At 38.9% G+C, this 15050-nt stretch overlaps 1 long non-coding RNA gene across 1 annotated transcript; it reads right to left on the reverse strand.

Moving 5' to 3' along the window:
• Positions 1 to 9671: 9671 nt before the first annotated feature.
• Positions 9672 to 14991, reverse strand: LOC146443182 (uncharacterized). The gene is made up of 4 exons (XR_014855953.1): positions 14861 to 14991; positions 13397 to 13474; positions 12597 to 12725; positions 9672 to 10010 (listed from the first exon to the last, which is right to left on the reverse strand). It is a non-coding gene; the product is annotated as an uncharacterized LOC146443182 (long non-coding RNA).
• Between the last annotated feature and the right edge of the window lie 59 nt (positions 14992 to 15050).

Raw genomic sequence — 15050 nt, forward strand, 5'->3', positions numbered from 1 at the left:
CTAAACGTCCTATCTTCACACATCCTGCAGTGTGACATCACTACAACGCCCTCACCAACACCCTCCTGGGAAATTAACAGCCATTACCCTACTGCAGCTCAGTAAGGACCAGTGCTCCTTTACAAACTTTCAGATTACAATGCATTCTGAAATAAACTTCTGTGAGGGGAATGGCCAGTAAAAAAGCACTGGCCAAACAAGTTTGTCTGGGTACAGTTCCAGAGCTTCATCTTGACAGCAGAGTAAGCTTGTCCTGTTTTGTAGAAAGCAGCCATTTGGTAAAGGATGGCTCAGTTACACAGGCAACGTGCATTGGCAGCTACAGTTATCAGTACACTATTGTTTGCCATTAATGCACAGAACATAGCCTCTTTTGCTTAATTAGTTTTGACTACATACTGAATCCAAGGAAATACTGGGCCAGAGGGGCATTTACACCAAGTGGCTGAGGATTCTTTTCATATTATCAAAACACCATTCTTTTAAAAGTATTAATTATTTCATTACTCATCTTAGGATATTTCATTCAATATGATTAAAATTTTACAAAGTTAACAGTAACTGGGTCTTACAAAGTAAAATGTCAGCCAGCTTCAATAGTAATAGGCATTACCAGCCTGGTTCATAATTAGTATAAACTAGCCATTCATTTTCATTCTATCTGGATAGGTCTATAACATATCTATACCATGTAAAACAGGAGCATGATTTTTTTCAAATGCAGTAAATCTTACAGCTAATTGTTAAAATAAAAGCAGAAATAGCTTAACTTGTTAGCCAACCTTGTTAGTCTTCACAAAGAACACTCATGAATGAACCTTGTTATTTTCAAAGAACTGAAGAAAGACTGATTATCCACCTCTAGGCATGGGAAATTCCCTGTGCTCCTACTATAAGATATGTAAAATCAAATCACAGTGAAAATATTATAAACAGTCAGCTATATTCATTCAAAGCACAGAGAATTAATCTATTGCAATTTGGCCTTGTGCATTGTTTCTTAGAAATTAATTCCGTGGGCTTGATTTTTTGGGTTTGATTTAATCATGTTTTACGCCCACTTTGCCATTCATTGTAGTAACACAAATGACTGTGGTAGGAAATATCCACATGCTTTTGCCTTCAGAGCTGCAAACTATTATAATAAACATTAAGAATGTAAATATTGTCATCAAAGAGTATGTCTTCATGGCACTGTTTACTCAAGTCAGACCTTTAAAATCACTACACTGTTAAAATATATTCACACAACAAGTCTGTCTATTTACAGTAACTTCCAAGCCATCAAGATTTTTGCCTGTTTTCCAGAACGCTCAGTGCCTTACTAGCTGGGCTGCTCTGGTACAGAGAGAGATAAACCACAAAACGAAAGGATTATGGCTATTTCAGTTCCTAGTGAGGAAGAAACCCAGTGCAGGACGATGATTTCTTCTTTGTTCAGATACCTGACTTTAGCTTGTTTTGAAAATAAGGGGTTTTTATTTTCTTCAAATACTGGTTGCAATAGACATATAAGTATGTTTCCTAAAATCTCTTCCTCTGTCCTAACTTATGCATTATTCCTAAAGAAAGCACAAAATTGCAGAAAACTGCAGAAAAATCAGAATGGCAACCGCAAAATGGTGATAGAATGTGCATCTGATTAGTTTGAGGTAGGATACATCCAAATCAACATGTTTACCAATATGCTTGGCACCATTTGCATTCAGTGGAGCAGTGCACCATTTATATGGGAACAGAAGCAATAAATGAAACTGTGACCTCAATACACTCACAGTATGCCTCTTATCATTGAAAACCCAGGAGAACAGAATGCCTTTTCTGTCTCTTGCTTTGAACTGTAGTTGAAATCCGTGTGGAAATATGATGATGTTGTGGGGTTTTGTACATATCAGTCTATGTAAGACTGTTCTGGTTATAACAATGGTTGGACTCGATGATCTTAAAGGTCTTTTCCAACCTAAACAATTCTAAGAGACTATGATCTTAGTCTGCCCATCAAATTTTTGAATAAGGCTCCTTGACCTTTCTTTTTCCCAAAATAATACATAGTTTGAGATCAAAAATACTGTTACAAACTAAAGTACTGTATGAAATAGTACTGGGAATTTACCTGCAAATAAAATAGTATACAAAAATCTTATTTGCAGTGAAATCAATCTCAATTGTAATGTAAGTCTGCATTGCAGCATACCATTATCCTTTTCCTTAGAGTCAGCCTGGTCCTCATGTAAAAGAATTACATATGTCCCGATGGTCTTTCATTTCAGGAGTTAATGATTGGCTATTGCTCTTTAAAATATGGAGTTGCCTAGCCAGCTAAAGAACCTGATTACGTGAAATACATGTACCCTCTATATCACATACAACCTGTAAAAATGTGGGTGCTACAGCTTATTGGACATCAGGGGAAAGAGCAACTCAAGAAACTGTACTTGATTTTGTAATATGTATTGTAACTTTCTAGTTGTTCTCTAAACTGTTGGCAACTACTTCTTCCCGTCTTCTTTTTCAGTAGAACTCAATATGCACATTAGGCCTGTGTCCAAGGTTTATTTGCAGTAAGTTATCCTTGAATCTCTGTTGGTTTTGTTTTGTTGGGTTTTTTAATTGTTGCTGGATAAGAGTCTGTTTCACCAAATGTGTATCTGATTTGGCCCACAGAGGGAAGAAAGAAAAAGAAGTGTCACCCTGTAACACTTTGTATCATGCTGAGCCTTAAATTAATATTTTATGTGCTTACTGTGCTTTCATTTCACCCCTTTTTTCTGTTCAGAAACAGTTGTATCCCATGCTGCCAGTGTACAGGGCCTATAGTATTTCATATTAATGCATTCTTACACAGAGATTGTGATGGTTAGAGAGGCCCTTGCTGAGGGACTGGAGCTGTCAGATAAAAGGGATGTTTACCAGTTAAGGTTTCAAACAGCAGTGCCACGAGAATATATTAATCAGTTGGAGATCCCAGACTGGAAGAGGAAACAACTTTTCCCAGTATCTGGTAGAAGACTATTTTAGTCTAGCAGGCAATTAGCAAACCACTGAATGGAGAGAGACAGTAAACTGTGGAACAGATACATGGAGTTCTCTCCAACACTTTCACTGACCACTGTGATTTTCCTCATATTTCAGTCATTTGTAAGACTCATCAAGCCAGAACAGGGAAAATACGCAGTTGGACATTAAAAGGATCCTGAATTATAATGTTAAGGCCAAGTAAAAATAAATCTGATTCTTATCTTTTTAGCTGGGAGACATCCTGTGAACCAAAAGAGACAAGAGACCAGACAGAGCAAACACAAAATTATTTCTTCACTTTAAACAAGTAGGACTTAGCATGGACACTCCCTGGAACAGTGCTTTAGTGCCAATACTTGTGTGACACTCACAGAATTCAGGTGTAGATAAAAAGACAGGCAGTTGGTTCTTGCTAAGCATCTAATCCCAGCTTTGAGTAAGTTTAATAGTTACCTGTTAAACCATGCCTAGAGAAAATCATTAATTGCAAAGGTAAATTTTCACCAGTTGGAATTTATATTGGATTCTCTGTGCACATACACAACAGAATAGGGGTCCCAAGGGGAGAAAGGAGACAGAAATTACAACTCCTGTCTTTAACCAAAGGAAGAGTCATACTATGCTCTCTGCTGTCCCCCGTACTAATTCATACCTGCACAGGTTATATTGTGGTGATGCTGTAATTGTATCCATTTTATGCAGTGGCTCTGTCATCAGTTCTGTTTATATGTGAGTCTGTCCTTTGGTAATGTCATGGTCTCAGTCCATTTGGTTGTTTTTGAGACCTGTTCCATATCTTGGTTACCACATCACTACTGCCACTGCAGGAATTTCTCACAGTACAGCCCTTTTTGTCCCAATCTAAAATCTGATACAAACTCTTCTGCCTCAAAAGCTGTCCAATGCGAATGGACAAGTAGATGTACTTTATTTTCTTTTTCCTTTTTCTGGCATCAAATGACTGCCTGCTTGAGTCTTTCATTATGAGACAAAAACTGTTTATCTGTAAGAGTTTCCCACCCTGAGTTATCTTTTTTCCTGTGCTCACCCCAGAGGACCACTAGAAGGTTGTGTAGGTCTCCAGCTAGCTCACAGCATGCCCGGACACAGCTGTCCCAGAAGTCTCTTTTTGCATTGCTTAAATCAAATAGCGGTACAGAAATGGAGAAAATCACATGAAAACAGGGACTTAAATTGTTGTATGGTCCCTCATGGAAACTGAGTAAGCAGGGAGACAAAACCAGAAGATTGTCTTGAAGTGTGCAAGGCCACAGAACAGTATCACAGTGCACATGCTGCAGTTGATGTTCACTCCACTAAATAGGTGGGATGGATACCAAATGACTTTAATTTATCCACTTTGCTAGGCAGATAAGACTAGACTCAGAGAACTTCAAGAACATTTCCTAATATGATTTTTCAGGAAGAGATTGCAAGGTGTAAAAGTATAAGCCATGCTTCCTCTCCTGACCTATTTTTGGACATCAGTGGCCTTGTGTAACTCAACTTTTCCTCTCTCTGAGAAGAAATAGTTCAGAGTTGCATCACAGTAATTTTAGTTTTTTGTTGTCAGGAACAAACATGCCTTCCTGAATTTTTTTAAATGCCCCCTGCAGACAAAGATCCAGGTGTAACTTGCACTAGCAGGTCTGTGTTAGCGCTAAATGAGCTAGTCAGGGTACTACTGCAGCAGCCTGTTATTGGGGACCTTGTGGTTACTCTGCGCTAAATTAGTGAATTAATGAACTAGTAACCTAGAAAATTAGCAGGCTACACTGCTGGATAAATGCAAGTCAACTAGTTAAAATTAGCTCAGAATTGTTGGGACAATCTGTAGTTACTCAGGATCTACAGAGCTGGGAACTGCATTTGTGATCTTGGACCTTAAATTACACTCTGCCATGTAGCAATACATTACAGTCTCATTGGCCAGTAGACCACTGAGTTGATCTGAAATGCAGGGCTCAGAATCCCCAGCTATTTCTCAGCCTTACACTGAGATGAAATCCAGCCAGGCTTGACCTTCTCCAGCACCTGGTTTCATGGGTGGAATAAGAATTGGGCATGAGGCCAGAAAGCAGCTATACTGTGCTCTGGTATGGTCTCTCATCTGGAGGAACTAAGGAACAAGGGTTTGGGTATATTGTGCAGCACAACACTTTGCATTTTAGATGGGACTTGAGAAAGTTTAGACGGTTTCAGATTAATAACGTGTTTGTTGAATACTGTGTGTATAAAACCTTTTTTCTTCTAAATTTAATCACTGCTTAATCATGCTTCCCCAGCAGACAGTAAAAGAGCATAAACACTTTAGATTCTTTCCCTGTTTTTCTTAAAGTACTGTACCATTAATTTCGTGTTTCTGAAGAGTAACTTTGGGAGGGTTTCTAGGCTTGTCCTCTGCATAATCATTTCTCTTTGTATATAGCAACAATTCACCCCATATATTTAAGCACTTAGACCTTAAATATCTCTATTTTTACTTCACTTATCTTTTAAGGAAGGTTTAATTTAATTAATGGGGTCATGGTACCGCAACTCCCAACTTCTGTTTGCAATGTTCAAAAACTTTGTAAAAAAGCTATCTGAAAAGTATCATGTTTGTTGTCATGATGCATTTATGTTTGTTTCCTAAGCAATACAACAAAGACATCTATTAATGAAGAGCAGACACTCAGTTAACCACAGACACAGTTTTTTTAATCAAGTAGCATTTAATTAAATTGGAAAATCATCCTTTTGTAGGGCCAAAAGTGTGGAACCTAAACTGAGATGTATGTCAAATTGCTCTCCTTTGAATAAATCCTACAGCTCGCAAAATAGTAATTTTAAAATATCAAGAAACATTAGCACCAGAACAATTGCAAAGCCAGACATTTTTAGTTAAGTTTTTAGAGTTTTAACACTAAATAACTTTTTCATCTCATAATCCATTTAACATCTTTCTTAATTTCTTTTTCTGAAGTGGAAAGTTATTTGTTTCTACTGAGTGCAAGCAATCCCATACTCTGAGCTAATTAAAATATGAAACATCCATAAAGCTACTTTAATTTTTTGTTTTACTCCTGTTTTAATTTTTAGTAGGATTTCTATTAGTATTTTCTTAGCATCTTTTCCAAGGAAACAAGATCAGTATGTATGTATATATATCCATCTGATATATTTTTAATTAATTGTCTGATTTCAAATGAAACCGGCAGTGGGTTAGTCTGCCAGTTATTAGGTCTCAAAGTTACTGTGAGGACACTAGGGATAGCCACTACTAATGTGGCTCTTGACAGCAAATGGAGGAGAACTGAGGGGCTTTCTACTCTGTTTGGCAGGATTTGAATGAGTCAACCCATTCTCCTACTGTGGTCCAGGCAACAAGCTGGAAAAAGGCAAGCAGAGAGTGACTTGACTAGAATGACTAGTACAAATGACTAGAATGATGTACAAATTACTAGAATTACAAGGTGGGGGGAAGGCATCTGAGATTTAGAAGGGAGCTGAGGATATTGGAAGGAAGTAAAGGAAGCAAAGAGAAAAACTGGGAGAATATTTTGATGGCGTCATGGTGGGAAGATGTAGGGAACACAGAATACAAATTTATCGAAAAACAACCTACATTGGCTTTACTACTCATGAAACACAGTAGTGGTTTCATAGTTCAGCATTGTCTTACTTTTAACAGAACCTATCTGAAGAGAAATTATTTTCAGCTAATGAACATACTGTGATTTATATGTAAGACAGGTTTTAACAGGGACATTGAATCTCAAGTCTTCATTCTGATTGAGAGATGTAAGAAAAATTGCAAAGTTAGGATTTTAAGGTGATACCTTCTCATTTGCACCAAGTTCAAGATCTTCTCATTTACTCTCTCATGGACCAGTTGAACTGCATTCTTCATAATGTCTAAAGTCTGCTCCCATTTTTATCAGTGTGCACAAATATATCTGAAGTCAGATAAATAAAGCTCTTTTGTGGATATTCTTAGCTCAGAAGGAACCTGTCTCTATGTCCGTTATGTGAACCATCTAGACTAAAAACAGAAATCAGAATTTACCATCTTGCTCTTTAAAGCAAATCACAGTTTTGTCAGTATGAGCTGCAGCTTTGCTTAAGGCAAATTGTTTCAGCTGCAGCCATGCAGTGACTCAAGCTGCCTGCTTGTTGAGTGTGTGTTTATAGGGCAAGTCTTGCTGAGAAACGCTGGGCATGCCTCTATCAATATGCTGTTATTGAGTACAGGGGTATTCAAACTACTTGCCGTTGTAATCTTTGCAGTTTTTAGAAAAGTTATGAAGAATCCTGAACCTAAATTCTTTTAACTTGGGTACAGCACTGTGAACTTGTTACCTTGAGCTACCTGGAGCTGATTCAGGTTTCCTCAATCTACCTGGAGCAAAACTCTTCTAAAAATCTGTCTGCAGTGTGTTGTAGGGCATTTTTTCTCAGTATCAGATCAATGACAAATACTGTGTGTTGCTAAAGGATGCAGATGCTGTTCACACACTATGTAAATGTATTTTGTAAAAATACACACATATGGAGGTTTTTTTAAGGGATCTCTTCTGAATGTATCTAAGGAAGTATGTGATTCAACAGCTCTGTAGAGGGATGCTTCAAAATGTGTTAAGAAGTTGTGGTGGTTTATTAGACTATATGGTTGTCAGCAAAAGGGAAAACATTGGGGATACAATGTATTTGTCCATGATTATTCACATTGTAATTGCCACTCTATCCTCAACTGTAGTTTTGTAATGGGAAAAGTAACACCAAGAAAATGCGTGGAATTATTATTTGTAGAACTGCAGTGACTAACAGTGGCATGAAAACTTAATGGACCTATGAAAGAACACTCTGTCTAGAGAGTAGTGTGCTGTCCATAGGAAAGTCTCTGTACAGAAATTGCCCACACAGGGCTGCTGTGTGGTGTTAAAGTGCAGCAGTGAGCACAGTGTTTCTCTGGAGGTTGTTTACCTAGCTCAGCTATCGTGATTTTCAAATGGGACTTTCTTACAGCACTGGAGAGAGTTTTTCACACTTTCTCAGTTTGTAAAAGGCAGTTCCAGACCCCATTGTAAGGAGGTGTGTAGAGCCAAATAGCTGCTGATTAATGCTTCCTGTTCTGTGCCTGGAGAATTTTATGGATTACAGTGAATAAAAGGCTAATTTGTCTCCTAAAGCATATATTGATATAAATGTGATCACTTTTCTGCACTATATAACTTGGGTTAATGGAGTGTTGCTTTAACGTATTGTGTTTCTGGCATGTTCTGACTGTATCCATAATGTCTTTGTGTGGCCTGAACTTCCTATTCATTACAAACGGGTGAACAGCAGTAAGCAGTTCAACAAACAGATATTTCTTAAGCTGTCAAACTCAAAGCCTGAATAACCTAAAGAGGAGTGCAATCAGACCTGCCAACTGTAAACAATAAACACTGTTCTAAAATACGGAATGGCTTACAAATAAAATAAAACTGAAAAGTTAGGTTGACCTGCAACTCAGCTGTAGTTTATGAAAACATTAATACACAAAAGAATGAAGGCAGCACCAGTGCCTGGTAACAACTGCCTGCTTTTCTGTTTTTTTTCTCTTTTCTCTTTCTGCTGCTTTCATGCACAGTGCAACACACTACAAGCATACAAAAGGAAAGGGCTGCAGGGTTCCCTGAATTGTTCAAATCTCCTCATGTTTGACTGCTAACTCCCATGCATAGAGATTAGAAGGAGACTGGAATAGATTTTAAGGTCTTACTAAGAAGCTGAAGAAGCAGCAAAGCAAGAAGTAGGTGTTCATTGCTCCATGCAGAAGCCTGAAAATGTACAAGTACTCTCCCTCTCAGATTGCCCCTTCCTTTTACCTTCTATCTGTAAGAAATTATTCTGAAATTTTTGGGTCTGCACACATTTATACCCAAATTTGAAAACATAAAGTCAGTTTCTTAGTTAACTTTACCCCCAGATTCTCTGTTCTTCCAAACTGCTTCAAACTGCTTTATCTGTTCCAGCAGTAGTTCAGAATTACTTTGGACATAATGTTATGTGCTGCACATCTCCATTTGATCTTCTGTAATAGCATTTACTGAGGCTGGACAGGAAAATGCCCAGGCTTTCCAGCCTGGAGCATCAGACTGCAATGATAGTCTCATCATTTTTTGTGTGTATGTGGTAGAAACAGATCCACCCCTGCTCCAATTTCTGCAGAATAAAGCCATCAATCCCAACTGTATCGTTGTAGAATTTTTACCTGGATCCACATCCACAGGCAGTTGGCAAATGCTGGTCAACAACACAAAAAATCCACAATATATTAAGATATTAATTTAGATATTATTTTAACTAAAGGCTTTTATTCTTGGAAAAAGCAGTATGACTGGCAGTGAACCAGTTATCAGGGAACAGAAAATAAGGAGCTTATTAGTCGAGGCTGTCTGTCTTTCATAGCAATTCATCAAAAACATGCATGTATTGGAAGCCCTAGAAAGATGAAAAGGTGTCTTTTCAGCCCTGGAAGAGGAGACTGTCCTTTCAAGGATACAATGGTGCTTTTCAGAAGAGCAGTGACTGTGCAACATGTCCATCAATGGAAGTCTCCTTTCAGAGCAAATCTTGTTCTACCCCTTCAGGTAGCTATTCTCTAACATTCCCGATTGACTAAAATTATTGTTGCATAAAATATCTGCAAATATTACTTCTTTAATATGAGTAAAAATCTGGAGAAAAACCAGCTGAATTGCTTAAGCAACCACTTTCTGAATGGTGTCTGTTGAACCAGGCTCCTCCCTCACCACAAGTTAAGAAGAGGAGGAAAGAAAACTCTGGACTTCAGTATTGAGGGCTTTCTTGTCTGACTTATCCCAGCTCAAACTGTGACTGGCCAACGGGACTTCAGCCAAAAACACTTCACCTCTCATTCTCTCGCCCGTTTTTTCCATTCCACTTGAACACACAGTTTCCACAGAAACAGAGTAGCACAAATAGCACAGGTTTTGGGTGCCTTTCTGCAGAAGTAAATGTAACAGAAACAGTCTGCATATAATATCTCATTTTGGAGAAAAGCTTTATTAGATTTAGAGGTTATCTGGATACTAAAAATTATATTTAGAATTCTCTCTCTACTTTTTAAACCTTGTGTAGTAACTCCATGGATTGTCTGACAAACTGGCAGCAGAAATATGAATCTAATATTCTATTTTATCACTTGGTTTAGGGCTTTTTCAGACTTCTTTCCTCCCTACTATTCATCAGCAACATTGGCAAGTGTCTAACAGAAGAAACAGAATCAGGCAAAGCTGTACCAACCCACTATGTAGCTTCCATTGTGCCCCACAGCCAAGCTTAGTGTTATCCCTAGCACTGCACTTATTGCATAGCTACAAGGCAATTTTGTGCACTGAAAAATATGGTGAAGGTGGTTGCTCTCAGAACATACTCCATGTTCCCAGCTGACCACCTAACAGGTACCTGAGAGGATTCAGGATTCTGCTCCTCATCCTTGCCTGCATAGGACAGCTTACTTGTGTGCTCCTAATTAAGGATAGAATGGCCCAGTGAATGCTCAGATAAACAAGATGCTATGAAATGACAAACTAAATATTACCTAATTCCTAATTGAAATCATGAATGTTATCTGAACTGCTTCTTCAGTATCCTGAAGTCAGTGCTCTTTTTATTGTGTAGCCAGGAGGACCCAAGAATTACTTCTGCCAGTGCTAATCAGTTTGAACACTTCTGTATGTGAATGATGAATCAAAAGCATCTTGAGACAGCAGGAAAGAGATGGGTGATAGAAAGGTGAAGGATTACTTGGATTCTGGATTTTATTGTCCACGAACCACATGCAGAATTAGGCATGTAAAGAAGGAGTACTATGATGGGACTATAGTCTAGAAGTTAACCAACTCAGTTTCCCGGATTTTCTGTGTGGATGATGAGGAATGAGATTTTAAAGTCATTCACAACTTCGAGTAAGAAATACCCCAGGTATTCCCATAATCCATTTGAGTTTCACATCTGTGAATTTTTTATATGAATGCTGTGTCTCCTAAGCCGTTTTTAGTGGTCAGACCCAATTGCACTGAGAAAAACAGGTATTCTACCAGGAGCTTAATCAGGTACAAAATTTCACACCAATAACAGTGATCAAAGGCAGCTAAAATAATTCATGGAAAAACCCAGTGTGACAACAGGCACAGGCAAGGCAGGCAGGCATATAAAGAGCACACTCTGCTCCCCAGCGGGCCAGCACTCGAGGAACAGCATGAGCCCACAGGAGATCTCATTTTCTCCCTCCACCTTTGTAGCCATCACTTTTCCTGCCATGTGTGAGGCAGCAGCAGCAGCTTTGCTGCAGGAGAGGGTCCTGTCCAGCATCACTCCCCACCCTTGCCCTTTTGTGGCCCTTGTGAGCCCTGCAGGCAGCTCACACTTCAGCCTCTGTCCTGTCCCAGCTGTTCTCCTCCTCCCCTGCAAACACACAGAAAGGTCTTTCACCCCTAAAGGCCTTCTGAGATAATTGTGAATAGGGGCAGAAATATACAATTATTCTCCCAGCTCAGATCCTTATTTCAGATTATACTTGCTCTTTACCATCTTTGCAAAAATTGAATGCTGCCACTCAGATAGTTGATCTGTGGGCGATCACATCCTGTTTTGTCCACACTGCTGCAAAGCTTTACAACATCCCTGAATCAAATGTCTAATGGTGAAATAAAGGTAAAAAAAGAAAATATACTTCACAGTTACCTCCCTGTTCAACACCTATGCTTAAGGTTGATTTTCTATACTCATGTACATTCTTAATTTAAAATCACCCTGTAGAGCACATTAATTTTTTTATAGACAAACAGACTTGTCTGTTAATTTTTTTATGGACAAACAGACAAAAAAAAGACTCTTTCTGCCTAAAATTATCCTTGTCTGTCTAGATAAGATGCTTTTCCACCTTTCCTCTGTTGCCAACTAATTGACCAAAGGACTTAGAGATGAATTTGAAAAATAAGCAGCTTTTCATTTTAAAAAAATAATGGGTAAAGGGAAAGGGGGAAGAATCAACTTAAAGGTGATGGCCTATTAAAGTGCTATAAAGTTTGATAATTCATGTTCTCTGAAAACCTTTTTTTTTTTGTCATTATTTTGGAAATCTGTATGATTCATTTTACACTGTTTTCAAAATTCCTCAAAGAACTTTCTCACTGAAATTGCCTTGTGAATTAAATTCTGTATTTTTAAAAAAACCCTTTTTCATAATATTCTATTTTTAAATTTTGCATAGTAATGAGTTATCACCCTCATTTTTTGCTTCATGCAAAGCCTCAAAATAAGCATGAAAAATGCAAACAACCTACATATGAAAAATACATTAGGCTTTTAATAGTTATTTGATTTTCATTCTCTGTGGTGCTATTAGTGACAGGTAAAAATCAGACTAGTTAAGTGCAGCTGGTGCTAAGTGGTGTAAAATTACAACTTATCTGCCTGATTGTCTGTGCCCCTGGGAGGCATAAAACCAAAGAAGAGTGAAAGCAGTTATTGCTGCTCTATTTTATTAGCTTTTTCTACAGTCTGGGAACATCTCAACTCTGTACCTTAAGATTTTCGACGAGCATCTTTGGAGGAGACTGACTCAACATGCTTCTCACTTGCGTTCTCCTCCTAGCCAGATTTATGCTCCCATCTGCTGAGATGTGCTATCCTGATTTCCCCTCCTGGGAAGCCTGAGAATAGGAAGACATTACAAACTTATTACAGACCAGAACTATGGTCGGTCATATTTTTTTCCACAAAACAAACCTCCTTTAGGTTATATTAAACAGAGTTTCTATGGGAACACACTGATACTCACACTGTAATAGAGATTAAAATATTATTCTAATGATACCACCCAATGGATATATTATATCATTTACAATAGAGGGTTTTTTAATTGTTAAACCAACCAGAGGAAAAAAAAATCAAGCTCAATTGCAACCACATTATTATTTTCTTGTCATATTTTACATTACAGTTCTGTATGTAAAGGAGCACTTGACTACTGGAAGGAGAATGTGGTGATGACTGCAAGCCCTTTTCCAGCTCACACTTGGAAACCATGTTAAGGGTAGATCATAACAGAAGGTGACTGAGCCAGCCATCTTCAAAGTACTGATGGTCACTACTTGGCAGAGTGGGTCAGTTTTATCTCAGAAGCAGAACTAGAGTTTCCTTCCTTCCAGCCCCTTACCCATAGGAAGGGTGGTCTCACGGATTTTGTCTGTATATTCTCAGATATAGACAGACGGTTCTTTAATATGAATGCTTACTGGGATTGAGAAAGGAGTAATAAACTTTACTGAATATATTAGAAAGCTCGGGAAGTATATAGGAATGATCTTATTAAGCTATTTACCTTGTGGTAGCACCTGCAGGTCCTTCAACATGCTGTTTTTTCAGTGTATGAGGTACTTCATTCCACTCCAAATTCTATCTGAGGTGATGGTAATGGATGATAGATGAACACATAGTCAACAGGGAGAACTAAGAGAAGGGTAATTATCATACCAAACACAGTTGTAACATACAAGCTACTTAATTACTGACAAGGATTTTGTAGACAAGGAGGTATTTAATGTAGGAATTTGGAGGAGGAAAAATAAGTATTTTAGGGAAGCTCTACTGCACAAGATAGAAGAAGCAAGAAGTTACATGACAAAAAAAGTTGGACCAATGCATGGTAGAAGTCTTGCTGAAGGTTTTCCCCTGCCAGATATTTTCAGCTAGATGTTTTTGCCTGGGAGAGGTGAAGAAAGGACTTTTCAACATACCACAGCCATAGTCATTGGCCAAATGACAGCAATGTTCAAGTGACACATAGCTCTTTCTGTGTTGTCCCTACCACTTGAACAGCCTGGAGCTGGGGATAGTCCTAGCACTGGCTTCCTCCATGATGCTGTAGTCGTCAGAAGTGCCATAATCTGCCTTGTCAAACACTAACACTGCTGTTTCCAGTCCTCTGTTGTTTTCATGCACCTCTCCTCAGAAGTGCACGAAACTTATTCCTGATATCCCTACTAGTATCCAGTAGATTATTTAAATTCCAAGTGTGAAGGGAGGACGGGGGTAAATTAAAGCTATGTGGAAAATACAAAGCTTTGATCCCCTACTGCTTTAAAGAATAAACTTCTATGGATCCATCTCTGCTCCTTCCTATTTTGGGTCTTTTATAAGCTACTCATAGAGCAATGCATGCATAACTGGAATTTTTAAAATCCAGAGCAAAGCGCTCTATTGTGTTGCTTTCTTATTCTATTCCAAGGGGGAAGATAAGTACAAGGGATGAGAAAATAAGTTACCCATATACATATACCAGTTGTAACTTTCATCACATAAGAAGACTGTGAATACAATAGAGCTGGAGAATGAGAAGTATGAGACACTAAATACTGGTATTAATAGCCTGGCAAAGAGGAAGTCGGAGGCAGGCTGGGATTAGGACGTGACACAAAGGGTCTTAAAAATAAGGACAAATCTACGTGTTGAAGTTAATGAAAATACCTTCCTTGCACCAGTGCTTAAAATAGAAAAGAGGGTAGAAGATAACATTCTGACTATGTCAGAAAATACTCATAGCACAGATCTGGCCTAGTTTTCAGTTTTAAAAGTGATTTGCATGGGTAGAGTGTAGGTTCTGAAATGATACTCAAACATTCCCTTGTCCTGGGACTAAGGTTCGATTAGCGCGATGTGTTTCGGATGCCGGGGAAGCTCAGGAAGGCCACCATCTCGTGTACACGATTCCCTGCTTTGGCTACAGCCGCCTTTTGGAAATTAAACTTTTTTTCTGCAGTTCTTCTGTAAATCATTGCCTGCCTACCCGAGACGCTTCCCAGGAAGCCTCAGGAGGCCGGCGGTGACGGAAGCTTGGGCAGGAGCAGCCCCTCGGCAGGTACCACCTCCCGCCCGCGGCTCCCCAGCCCGGGCGGCCTCAGCGCGGCGGAGAGCCGGCCGGGGGCAGGCACAGTTTAGGGCTGGCCGGGGGAGGGCAGAGCCTAGGGCCGGCCGGG

The sequence above is a fragment of the Lichenostomus cassidix genome, chromosome 1Aa (assembly GCF_008360975.1).
Source record: "Lichenostomus cassidix isolate B80296 chromosome 1Aa, HeHo_3.0, whole genome shotgun sequence".
Lineage (NCBI taxonomy): Eukaryota > Metazoa > Chordata > Aves > Passeriformes > Meliphagidae > Lichenostomus > Lichenostomus cassidix.